A 12,256-nucleotide genomic window follows, 5' to 3' on the forward strand; every position below is an offset into this window, starting at 1 on the left:
GAATCATTCGCTGACGACGTGTCGCTGATCATTGTGTTACGCGCGGTTTTATTGTTGTTGTTTCGCGGAGTTCAGTGGCGGACGGACGTTGTCCGCGGCGAACTAATTGTATGACTTCTTAATAAAGTTCTGATTCTTTTTAGAAAAGTGTTATTATTCCGCGCGCGGCTCATCCGCAAAACATGACTCGCGATTCGTGATCGCCGCGACAATATCTATATATATATACTCGCAGTTTTGCCTAAACAATTAAATTGAGACTTTACTAGAAGGATTGGCTTTTTTTTAATGCCATATTCATAAATCTGTTTTAGCATTCAAGCATTGGAAGTACGAAAGCTATTTATTGTCGTTAATGATACGGAAAAATTTGAATTATTATATAAGTTTTCTAATTATCATAAGCTTTAACGAGTTATGGTATTTTGTTTGCAGTTCCTTTACAATTTAAAGAATTCAACAGTTAAAAAAACAATAAACTAATAATTCTAGAATTACAACAGACAGTTATTATGCGATTAGCTCAACATAAAGAACTCGTTGAAATAGAGAATCTTTCTAAACAACGAGCACTAAATAAAAAAAATAAATTACTATTACTAAATCCATTTATCGACTTGAATGATCTCATTCGTGTAGGAGGAAGATTGTGAAAAGCAAGTCTTGCGCTTGATAATGTCACGGCTATCTAAATCTTATAATTTTAAATGAAGGAATGCGCGTAATATGATAAAATATTGATTTATTGATTTATTAATTTATTCATTGAATTCTTGTTGATACCAGGCTTCGGCTGTTGCCAAGATTCAGATGACATCTCTGAGAAAGAACCTTCCCCTTAATTATGGATTTGAAAGAAAGAAGTGGTGAGAAGCTCGCGCGGGGATTCTGACCATTTCCACCTATAAATATGCGTGCGGAAAAAGCAGCAGCGCGCTTTTTGGTACTAACTAGGCGATGACATTAGTCAGTTCAGTTCGTAAGTCGTGCGTGATCAATCTTAGGGTTAAATTCTTAAATTTATAATCAATTTCTGTAATATTTCTCTTAGGAGAATTTAAAAACCTTCATGATTAAATAAAGGTAATTTTAAACTAAAATAATTGGGAAAACTGAAATCTTAAATTCTTCTTAATTAAAATCAAGCTTATAATTCTAAATTCAAATTCGGTCGCTAACAATAGCGTAGCGTACCATTTAGTCGCAGCCAATGGTGTTGCGACTGAATAATTTGAATTTAGAATCTTAATAATAAATAATTAATTTCAAAAGTATTCATGCCCAAAAGAGGAGGGCGCAAAGTTCAAATTAAAAGATTTCAATTAAATCAAACGATAATTTTAAATAAAGATCCCTTCTTATTATTCCTAAAACTTAAAAATTTGGAAAAACAAACTAAAACTAAAATAATTAAGCAAATTCCTAAATATAAATTAAGAAAAATTGATTTCGAGGTAAATTATCCAAATTATAATCAAATTAATAAGAAAGATCCCCGATACAAAATTTATAAAATTCGTTTCCTATTCGGGGTTGATTAATTCATAAACCGGTCCAATCCCAGGGTAAAGTAAATGTATTGATCTAAAAACGGACAATCAGGACGTAATAATAAACATCCAACAGTTACCAGCAAAACATCATGTAACAAAATTTTTAATAGAATATGAGTATATTCAATGCAAGCATGTAATTAATTCTGGTTTCATTATGATTACAATTTTAATCTTAGAATGTAAGAATGCTGTTAAGTGTCATTCAAAAATTACATGTTTTAAAGCGAATCCAATTCCTATAGAATAATTTGTCATTAAGTAGAACTGAACTGACACACTAGTTCTTGCGATGTGATTATGTGATATGTTGATTATGATGGACTAATTTTAATAAAGAAAGGCCTTGGTCGTGAGAAACGTACTATAAAATGTTGAATTGTCAAATAAGTTCGTTCGGTTTTTTAGGGTGGAATGAAACACAATTTTTTTGATACACAAAAGAAATTTTAATCAATTATATATTAATCATTTTTATCGATGATCTCTTACCATCTTTCTACCAATTTCATTATACCGTGTTTGTAGAACGTCTGCAACTTATCGGCGAAAAACCAATCTAGATATCTTTTCTCTCCTTATCCTTGAAGATTTTCGCATTTATAGAGTTCTGCAATGACTGGAATGAATGATAGGAAGGGATCAGGTCCGGTAAATACGGAGGATGAAACAAAATATCCCAATCAAGACTAAAAAATTTATTCCAGGTGATCAAATAAGGACATATGACGTATGAGATCTGTTGTCGTGATGGAAGACAACACCTTTGCGATTTGTCAATTCTGAACGATTTATGCGGATTGTTTGATCCAATTTCATTAACTACGAGCAGTATAGAATTGAATCAATTGTTGTGCCTGACAATAACTCGTAATAGATGATACTCTTGAAATCTCACCATATGAATTGTACGGATCGATTAATAACGAAGCGTCGAGCTCCGGCGGGGATTGACAGTGCGACGAAAGCGAGGAATGGCTCCTACTGAGAAGAGAAGCTACGAGCTAACACAGATGGCTGAGAGTGACGATCGTTCTCTCGACGGAGGAGCGAGCCGAGCGATAATTAGGAGGATGTCAACGCCAAATGCAAAGTCAGTCGTTAAATAATTAATTTCTTTTATGTTCATTAATTAATTTTGCTTATTTTTTTAATTTGCATTTGTGTGGTTTCGGGTTTAAGTAAATTTTGTTACGATGACTTTTTGACATGGATTGATTTGTCAGACAGACGTATGTTTTCCGGGTTTGGTATGGGTTTCAATATCTCGATTTTAGATAGAAAAATAACCGAATAATTTATGGTGTTTAATATTCTTCGAAGTTTCTTCTGAGTGTCCGGAAAATTGTGTTCATTTAGACGAGTTTCATTTAGATGAGTTAATTCTGTTTCGAGAAAGTCTTGATTAAGTCGTGGTTTTCATTGGATTCTGCGAGGGAATTGATTATTCTTTCCGTTCGAAGAAAGGGAAAGGTTAGATTGACAGATTTTGAAAGAAAAAAAAAATTTATTCTACTTAAGAAGTTACTACTTCTTTTTTTGTTCTTTTTTAAGTTTACGTGAGGACGTGTTGTGTGAAGGAGGAGGATCTTCTTAAACTTCTCTAAATAGACTAATTTTTAAAGACTGTCTTGCCCGCGGTTTTTGACCGTGGTTTTCTCATCGGATCATAGAGCGAATATCAAGACAGAAACTTGAGGTGTCCATAAACTTCTTATGGATGTAAGATCCACGGAAGCAAATCCCCCCCTCCCTCTCCTTGTCTGAAAATTGAAAAAGCATGCAAGTCTCAAGAAAAGAAGATTGAAGAAAGAAGCACACAGAGACTCAAGAAAAGATTGAAGAAAAAATGAAGAAACCGATTCTCTGCTATAGTTCGCACCTTCCAGAAAGGCACAGGATCTGGAAATATGGCGCTCGGTCGTAGCAGCAGCTCGGGGTAGAGCAAGGAGTCGTAAGGTACCCTGAAATCTTTGCTGGAAAAGAAGAAGCATTACAAAGAGAGAGGTTTCTGGAATTGTCAGGACAATTTCGAAGAAGGGGAGGGCAATGTTACGACTGAGTGATCTGTTCATCGTTGCCCACAAAGATCAATTTAGAAAGAGAAGAGTTAGAAGAGAAGATTTAGAAAAAAAGATCCCACCGATGTGTCGTGGAATGTTTTCGGTGGGATCTTGACGACATCATATATAAGTTGTTATTTGATGTTCTTGGGTTGTGACAAAGTTGTAGAGCAGCTGCAATTATCATGACTTACTTAATTCTTAAAGTTATTAAAGTTCATTCTTTGTGAAAGATCTTGTTTATCATGCGAGTAATTGACTGCGAGAGTGAAACGTGCGAGTACCCGTCATGAGCGTAACAATAGGACAAAATATGACAATAATGCACATTATTTATTTCCATTTTCACAGTACGCGCAATACTGAAGTTAGCTACACAAACAGATTATGTAAAACATAACCTTTCAAATGCATTCGAGTTGCGCGATAATAAGTGCTGAGAAAAAAAGAGTGAATCAAAATGAACCTGCACTGAAACAAAAACCGAAGGAACTTATTTAACTCAGAATTAGCACTGCGGAAACGTTTCTGCATGCGCTGAAACAATTCATATCAAGAGATATGAAAAGTGATATATAGCCAGACAATGGCACAAATATTCGTTAATATGAATAAGGAGTTAAAAAAGAATTGAACAATTATAGTCAGTAATTTGTAAATAAAATAAAAATCTCAATTTTTCGCTGTTTATCTGATAATTGATAACCTCTTAAAGACTGTCTCGTTCCTTTAAGGATGACATGTATGTGCAGTCATAGTAATTCTAGTTAGCGATTTTAACGTTGGTGAGCGCATCGGATGAACGCAGTATCTTATTTTTATCTTTCTATTCACTAAAGATGATTCAAACTAAAATCGAAACGTATTATATTTTTTAAGTTGTAATAAAGAACTTTAATTGCGCACTGTGAACAGGGTACCTTATGACTAATTCTCATTTGCTTATTTATTACACTATATTTAATACCGAGAATCACTTTATTAATAGATAAATTGGTATTTTATTTCTCCGAATGCATCTTATTTTGGAAATATTTTGGAGAGTGGAATAAAATTGATTAAATAACATTTAAAAAAAATAGTAGGAAATGCACTATTGAGAATGCACATATGAGGAGATATGTACTGTGTTGACTCAAATTGAGGTATGTCTAAGTTCGATCTATCATACTTTCCAATGATCCAAATGATCCTTTAATAGCAAGCCATTTCCTTATTGGTAGTCCACTCCAAGTTTTGCCTAAACCAAATTTTACAGAAATTAATAAGTATCGACTTTCTTGATGCAACAAGTTTCAAACAATAGTTCAGCATTTTTGGGAAAGATGATGTGATAGAATATTTGACTCAAGTGCATCAAAGGACAAAGTGGAAGACGAAAATCTCTTTCATCACTCATCGAATGAATTGCGAAAAAACAATATTTCGTATTATGCTGAAAACTACCAAAAATTATTGACGTTTATCCTGACAGGAATCAATTGATACGAGTTGTTATCTTGAAGACAAAAAATGGGATCAAGAGACCTATTCAAAAAGTCAGCTTGCCATCATAAAACTAAACTGATGTAATATTGAAAAAAGAACTGTTCTCCATCCGCGGCTGCTTTGTATCTATTTTAGTTTATTGATATTTAGAATTAACTTTGTATCTATTTTAATATTAATATTTAAAATTAAGATATTATTGACATTTAGTCGAAATTTGTTTTTAAGTATTTATATATCAAAATTTATTATAACGCTAGATCTCGGTCAATGGAATTATAATATAATATAATTATAACATATTCTCATAAAATAAACTCATAACTATAACGTTTGATTTAATTATTTATTGTATGTATTATGGAGTTTTTTGTAATTTTATTAAAATGAGATAGTGGGCAGTACGATCTATATTAGGATAACAGAGACAGATGTCATGTGCGATATTGCTAAAATTATGGTAAGCCAATGGTTTGCCCAGCTTTTGTATTGAAGACGTGCCGTTGACTGCTCGAAATAAAGATGAAATATTAAATAAGTAGAATTTTTATTGAAAAATATTCCTGTCTATATCAGAGTACCACCTCCAATAGAGGAAATAATAATCTTATAAAAATAAAAAAATTTCATCATAGAAAAATAATATCAATTTATTATTGTCAAAAAATTTAATATTATTATGATATTTGTATCTATAAAAATATAAAGAAATCTGATACATAAAATAGTATTAAAATTATTTATTATTTATATAAAAGATTTGATATCAAAAACTAGCGTCAACTTGTAATCATCAACAAAAGAAAGTTATTACAAAAAGGCTTGTTTTTGCTATGCTCGGAAAAAATAAAATACACATCACTTTTTATAGTTTTTGAGATGAAAACCCCCAGTTTAGTGCTATGATAATTATATCAGATTTATCTATAATTTGATTAATTGTCTATAAAATCGTTTTATAAGATTCTTTTCTTATAAAAACAATCTTATCAAAATATTTTTTTCTTATATGTTTTAATTGGAACTAAATGTTGATATTAGTTTAATATCAAATCTTTTGTAGAAATAATAAAACGATTTATTTACCGATATAGAAATATTTAAATAAAATAGACTTTTGCACAGAAATTAATTAGAGATATATAAATGTAGTGTCATTTTTTTCAAAAGGTGATTTTGTTCAAATATACTAGGCAAAAAAAAATTCGCAGATCCCTTTTCCACAATCAATTTTTGCGTATTTTTAAAGTATAACTGCTCAATTAATAAATAGTTAAAGATTATAAAAAAAGCCTCTATTATAAGACGCAATTCAATTTTATTTAACAGAATTGCTAGAAACGTGAATAGTTGCAAATAATACGTTTAAAACATTAAAAATCTTAAAATGTATAATCTTCTATAATATTAAAAAAAAAATCACAGAACATAGTATTTAACTGCATCTTAAAATAAAAAAATCTCCTTTTTCAAATAAAAAAATATTGTTTGAATGTTAATGAATTTAATTATATTATAGCGTTTGTGAGGAGCGTTGTCCACGATGTGCTGAGTTTGATGGCGAAAAAAGATGGTGGTGAGATTCGAACCTCAGGTGTCCAAGGCAGGCGCGCTATCACTGCGCTATGCGGGCCATGGTTTTTTTCGTGGATGCTTTGCTAGGTATTAGTTGTGTGAGTGGGGGATCGCCACAGGACTCCCCCCTTAGTGGACAAGCTCTGATTTTTCTGTTTGCCCGGTGTGTTACTGCCAGGAATGAGATGCGCGATGTGAAGAGGGCATGTTGCCGCTGCGATTCTGTTGTGCTAGTTGCTTCTCCGTTGCGTGAGCTAGCCGATTTGGACATCAACAATGAGATGTGTGAGCGAACCTTGAAAGTCGAGGTGTCCAGTGATTGGCTATCTTTACCGGTTGGCGATCGTATGGACGTCGACAGGGAAGTGTGTGTGAACCTCAGCAAGTCGAGTGCGTCCGATGATTGGCCATGGAGAGTCACGTCATTGAAAGCAGCGGGCTTCGAAAACATGTGGCTATATCTGTATTTCGATGGGTGGAGTTGAGAAGGTTGCGTTGCGTTGCGTTGCGTTGCGTGTTCATATCACGTCGTCGGTCACCACTTTGTGACGTTGGTGAGGAGAGTTATCCACGATGTGCTGAGTTTTGATGGCGAAAAAAGATGTTGGCCGCGGTGAGATTCGAACCTAAGTCCTCAGGTGTCTAAGGCAGACACACTACCACTGCGCTATGCGGGCCATGGTTCTTTTCATGGATGCTTTGCTAGGTATTAGTTGTGTGAGCGGGGGACCGCTACAAAATAAAACTCATTAAATGCATTTTATAATAAGGGACTTCATTTTTCATGACAAATGGCCATAATAAACAAATCTGTAAGCGTAACAAATTTAAGATTGTATAATAGAATGCAAGTGGAAATGTATGTTGCACGCGCGCGCGCGCGCGCGCGCGTGTGTGTGTGTGTGTGTGTGTGTGTGTGTATACGCACGCCTATATGTGTTTATGGCGAAGCAAGTGTGAAGAGAGAGAAAGCGTATGGAAGAAACTAATTACATAATACATTCGTATACTTTGTCCTCATACTAGCAATTGACCCATAATCGGCTATTATTCTACTCATGATGCGTATTAATAGTTCCATGAATTAAATTTTCTGTGAATGATTAAAATCTATCAAAACACACTTTGAAGATGCTTTTTACGAGAGATGATGCCGAACGTGTCTTACTTCTTCTGTTGCTGACTGAAGATCTCGATCATGATGGCAATCGACAGATTCTTGTGTCTTCGAGGACATATTACGGATGTACCGATCGGAAGGTCACAGAATTGAGAGATTGCATAAAGTAACAGAATACTATTATCGCTAAGAGCGATTTCAGTAGTCGGAGAATGATTTTATGCAGTCGGAGAGCAATGTTCCAATCAAAGAACAGTTTAGCCGATGATCGGTTTATACAGCCGAGAAGCAGTTTATGTCGAGAAGTAGTATTTTAATCAGGAATCGACCTACGCAGCCAAGAATAAAAAAAAAAGTATTAAAAAATAAAGCTTTCATTTACATGGGGAATACCAGGTGACTGGTCGAGGTATTTTTATGCGCTTTATACAGGCTGTTTTTAGACAAAAAAAAGACACGTGTCCGATCATTTCTGTCAATGGCCCACAGTTTCGAAGAAATTGATTTTTAAAAAATGAGTCTAGTCGACCGATATACGGGTGGGACACTTTATGTTTAATCATCACTATTAAGCAAAAGCAGCGATAGTATGAAATTGGTAAGATGTAAGCTTTGTACGAGATAGAGATCGCGTGTTCAAATCCTGTCGCGTACACTTTTTTCACTAAAAATTTGTTTGTATCTGTAATTATTTATATAACTGTACATGCTTGAAAAAAAATTATTTATTTAATTATCTATATATTTAATTATCTGTATATTTTTTATAAATAAAATTTTCAAGTAGTTATTATAATAATTTGAAAAATCTGTATAAAGACATATTAATATCTTTATAAGTTTCATTTTAATTTAGTGTTATTAATTTTAACCGTTGAGTCCCAGGGGGTATTGAAAAACTGTCGAAGAATCCCAAACAGCGCAACCGCGCTTTCTCTAAATGAGTACGAAAAGACCCAAGCAGCGCGATGGCGCTTGTTTTATTTTATGTCGAGAAATACCAAGCGGCGCGATAGCGCTTTGTTTATTTTATATTGATGAATCACAATCGGAGCAATAGCGCTTCTTGTATGTGTTAGGTAACGTGATTCTCGTCTTTTTCTTATCGCTCCGTCACATTTATTGCAGTTTGCAAAGTGATCGGACATATTCTTCCGTAAGTGTTTCTCATTGTTCATAATTGTGTATTTCAAAATGATTAGACGAAGCAACGCAAAAAGTAAGTAAAAAATTAATCTAGATTTATTGTTTAACTTTTCTAAATTTGGTGTATCCCCAAAAAGGTACAATGAATCAAAAAAGAAAATCTACGAGCATAATCACAAATCCATGTGATCATATTATTGATGACGATGACGACTACATTGTTCCTGTAAAGCGCAAAAGACAATGCATTTTGAGTACTTCAGAGGATAGTGATAGTGATTTATCGCATCAATGTCCACTGAACAGTCTATTTACATTAAAAGGAGCTGTGTGATGTACTTGCGTCAGTAAATCTGACCGCGCGACTTCGACAATCAGTAACGCACCGTCAGTTGTCCACAATGCTCGAAATGTGCTGGGTTTTCTCGACATAAAATCTCAACAGCGCGATCGCGCTGCTTGGGATTCAAACGGTTAATTAATTTTTGATTGTAATGAAATTTCATAAATTTTCAAATAAATAATTAAATATTTGTATGGAATAATCACTATTATCATCATTGTCATCATCATCGTTATTCATATGGACACATAAATAAGAATGTAATAAAGACCGTTATAATTTCTGATGAAATTGATGATTAGGAATAAATAAATCACGTATGTGTAACTGAAAATCACTGTTTTGCTTAACGACCCATCCAATCGTCGCGTGTCAAATCGTACAGAGAGATCTCAAAAAGAGTAAAGATCTCAACAAAGATGTGCAAAATAATAAAAGGAATCCGTCCAAAGCAAGCGCCCAAGCAAGCCCAAAGCAGGCGTTCATTGTCAGTCATATTAGCACTCGCGCTATATTGATCAAGCACTGCAATTTCTTCGACATTTTTTTTGTTATCACGATCCTGTTTTTTTTTTTGGAATACGATTTGGTGCGTCCTGAATTGGAGAATAGTTTGCTTGGTATTCTCCATGTATCTCGACCAAACGCGCAACAGGATTTGGAGCAACAAACGGAACGATGCACTAACGTTCCAGCGCATCTCGACTGCATCCTTTATCAAGGACTATAATCGCTTTAACTTACGCAAGCAGAGCAACTCACAATTAGACGTTTCGCCTTTAACACATAAAAAAAAGTTGTAACGATACGCCTCCCGCGCACCGTCTAATTATAAGTGCGACCGGGCTCCGTGCCCGCTATCGAACATACCGACCGACGTGCGCGCCCGTGAAACCGAACACATCGACCATTGCGCGCGCAACTGAACACGCACTCGTCACGTGCGTGTCAAACACCGCTGACGCTATTTTGCAACTTAAAAATAATAAATGTGGCCAGGTATATAAATCCTGCCAATTCACGATAAAATAATCAGACGGATCCGATCTTCCGATCTGTTTATATCTCCAACCGATATCAAAAAACCGAGGCCAGGCATTCCTGATCTCCGCCGAGCATATTCGACACCAGATATCATCCATCTGCAAAAGTGAACAAATCGAGACGGAGCATTCTCAGTCCCCGACAAGCATATTTGTCACTCGTTCCTCCTATCTTTCAACTCCGAGACGGAGCATTCTCGATCTCACCACTCTTATCATTACACGAGCCCACGGGACTGAGTTCTCGGTCTCCGGCAAGTATACTTGTCTCTCGTGTAAGATCCATGAACAGGAGTAAGCATTCTCATTCCTGACATTTGAACGCGTATCGATCACGCGGCAATACCGAATAACGCGGCACGTACTGTAAGCGCTATCGACAAACCGCCGCTCAACCAATCATGCGACCAGTAGACCCCGACATGAACCAATCTCTCGCTCCGACGCAAGCCGAGTACACCGCGCATACTTTACGAGCATCGAAAGCCACACAGCAAACAGCACGTAACACCTACCAAGAAGCGAGTTAGGCGAATCAACACCGCTGTGTATCCACAATTACATAAAATCAATTACATAAAATAAATATATTCTTTTTACCAACATCCGAGTAAGATAATCTTATTAATTTCCGAATCCAACAACCGACGAACATCGCGCACCTGAACTCGCACGACACGCCTGGTAAGGATGGACCGTTATAAAGTATTTAAATAAAATCTACTATCGCAGGATGAAAAACGCTAATAGAAATATTTATGGTGAAATCACAAGTACAAGTGAATTGAAAAATACGATTATTGATGTTAGAGAAAGCGAAACAACATCTTTGTCGATTTCAAAACAAGATGTTACAGATGGGATGAAAATTTGTGGTTAAATTTTATGCGACAACTGGTTGAAAAAGTTCCAAGTTTTCTGAAAGAGCAAGAATAATTGGACAGAAAATTGCGGAATATGTAATAGAAATAATCCGTGATTTTCATTTCGAGGAAGAAGAAGAATTACTTTTGGCGGATGAATGCATTCCACAAGAGAGTATTGACACGAGTAATTCTAATATTTCATTCATCAGTTTATTACATTGACAATAAATTATTATCCAAAAAAATAATTTCTTATTTGATATTAATTTATTTAAAATGTATTATAAATTAGCATGTGTATCTACATCAAATTATTAATTTTGATTAATGAATAGATTACAGTTTTATTTGTTAAAAACAATAAAATTAAAAATTAATTTCGTTTTTCAATAATTGATAAAATATATTTTATATTTCAGGTTTATATTATTGCGAGTGATTATTGAACATACGTACAAACATCTTGAGGATTATTTTACCAATTATGTAATTCTTGTAAATTACAGTAATTGATATTTTTATAACATATTTTTATGACATAGTTTTTATAACATAGTTATTTTCTATTCTTTTCTTTTCATGCCCGCTCGCCCACACGCACGCCCGCACGCCCGCACGCCCGTAGTATAGAAAATTATATATTTGATATAAATATACATATATCTGGATATTTATTTCAATTTTAGATATTCTTGGATATGGTTGATGTTACAGAGTGGTCACCAGAAAAGATAGCGGAAAAAATATTAAATGTAACAAATGACAAATTAACTGCTGAAAAATATTAACTATCTATATTTACAATAAAGTTGCTGTAATAGTTAATTCTATTTTTGCACATTAAATTCACTAATCAATAAGTAAACTTTTCACTGATGCAATCAATATACTTAAAAACATCTGTATACTTAAAAACTCACTTCCGCGCGCGAATAACTAATTCAGTCAAATAGCCAGATGTGGAAGTGAGAGCGACAGAGGTTGAAGTAACAACAATCTTTTATTAATATTGAATGTTCGCGATGTTTTACGAAAATCGTTAACAATAATATTTATTAC

The 12,256-nt window shown here is 34.3% G+C and overlaps 1 protein-coding gene across 4 annotated transcripts in view; it reads right to left on the minus strand.

Moving 5' to 3' along the window:
- LOC105427327 (solute carrier family 35 member E1 homolog) overlaps nt 1-12,256 on the minus strand; it is a 134,939-nt gene that overhangs the window by 67,705 nt on the left and 54,978 nt on the right. The gene's annotated exons all lie outside the window — the stretch shown is intronic.

The sequence above is a fragment of the Pogonomyrmex barbatus genome, unplaced genomic scaffold (genome assembly GCF_055798465.1).
Source record: "Pogonomyrmex barbatus isolate J1 unplaced genomic scaffold, ASM5579846v1 scaffold19, whole genome shotgun sequence".
Classification (NCBI taxonomy): domain Eukaryota; kingdom Metazoa; phylum Arthropoda; class Insecta; order Hymenoptera; family Formicidae; genus Pogonomyrmex; species Pogonomyrmex barbatus.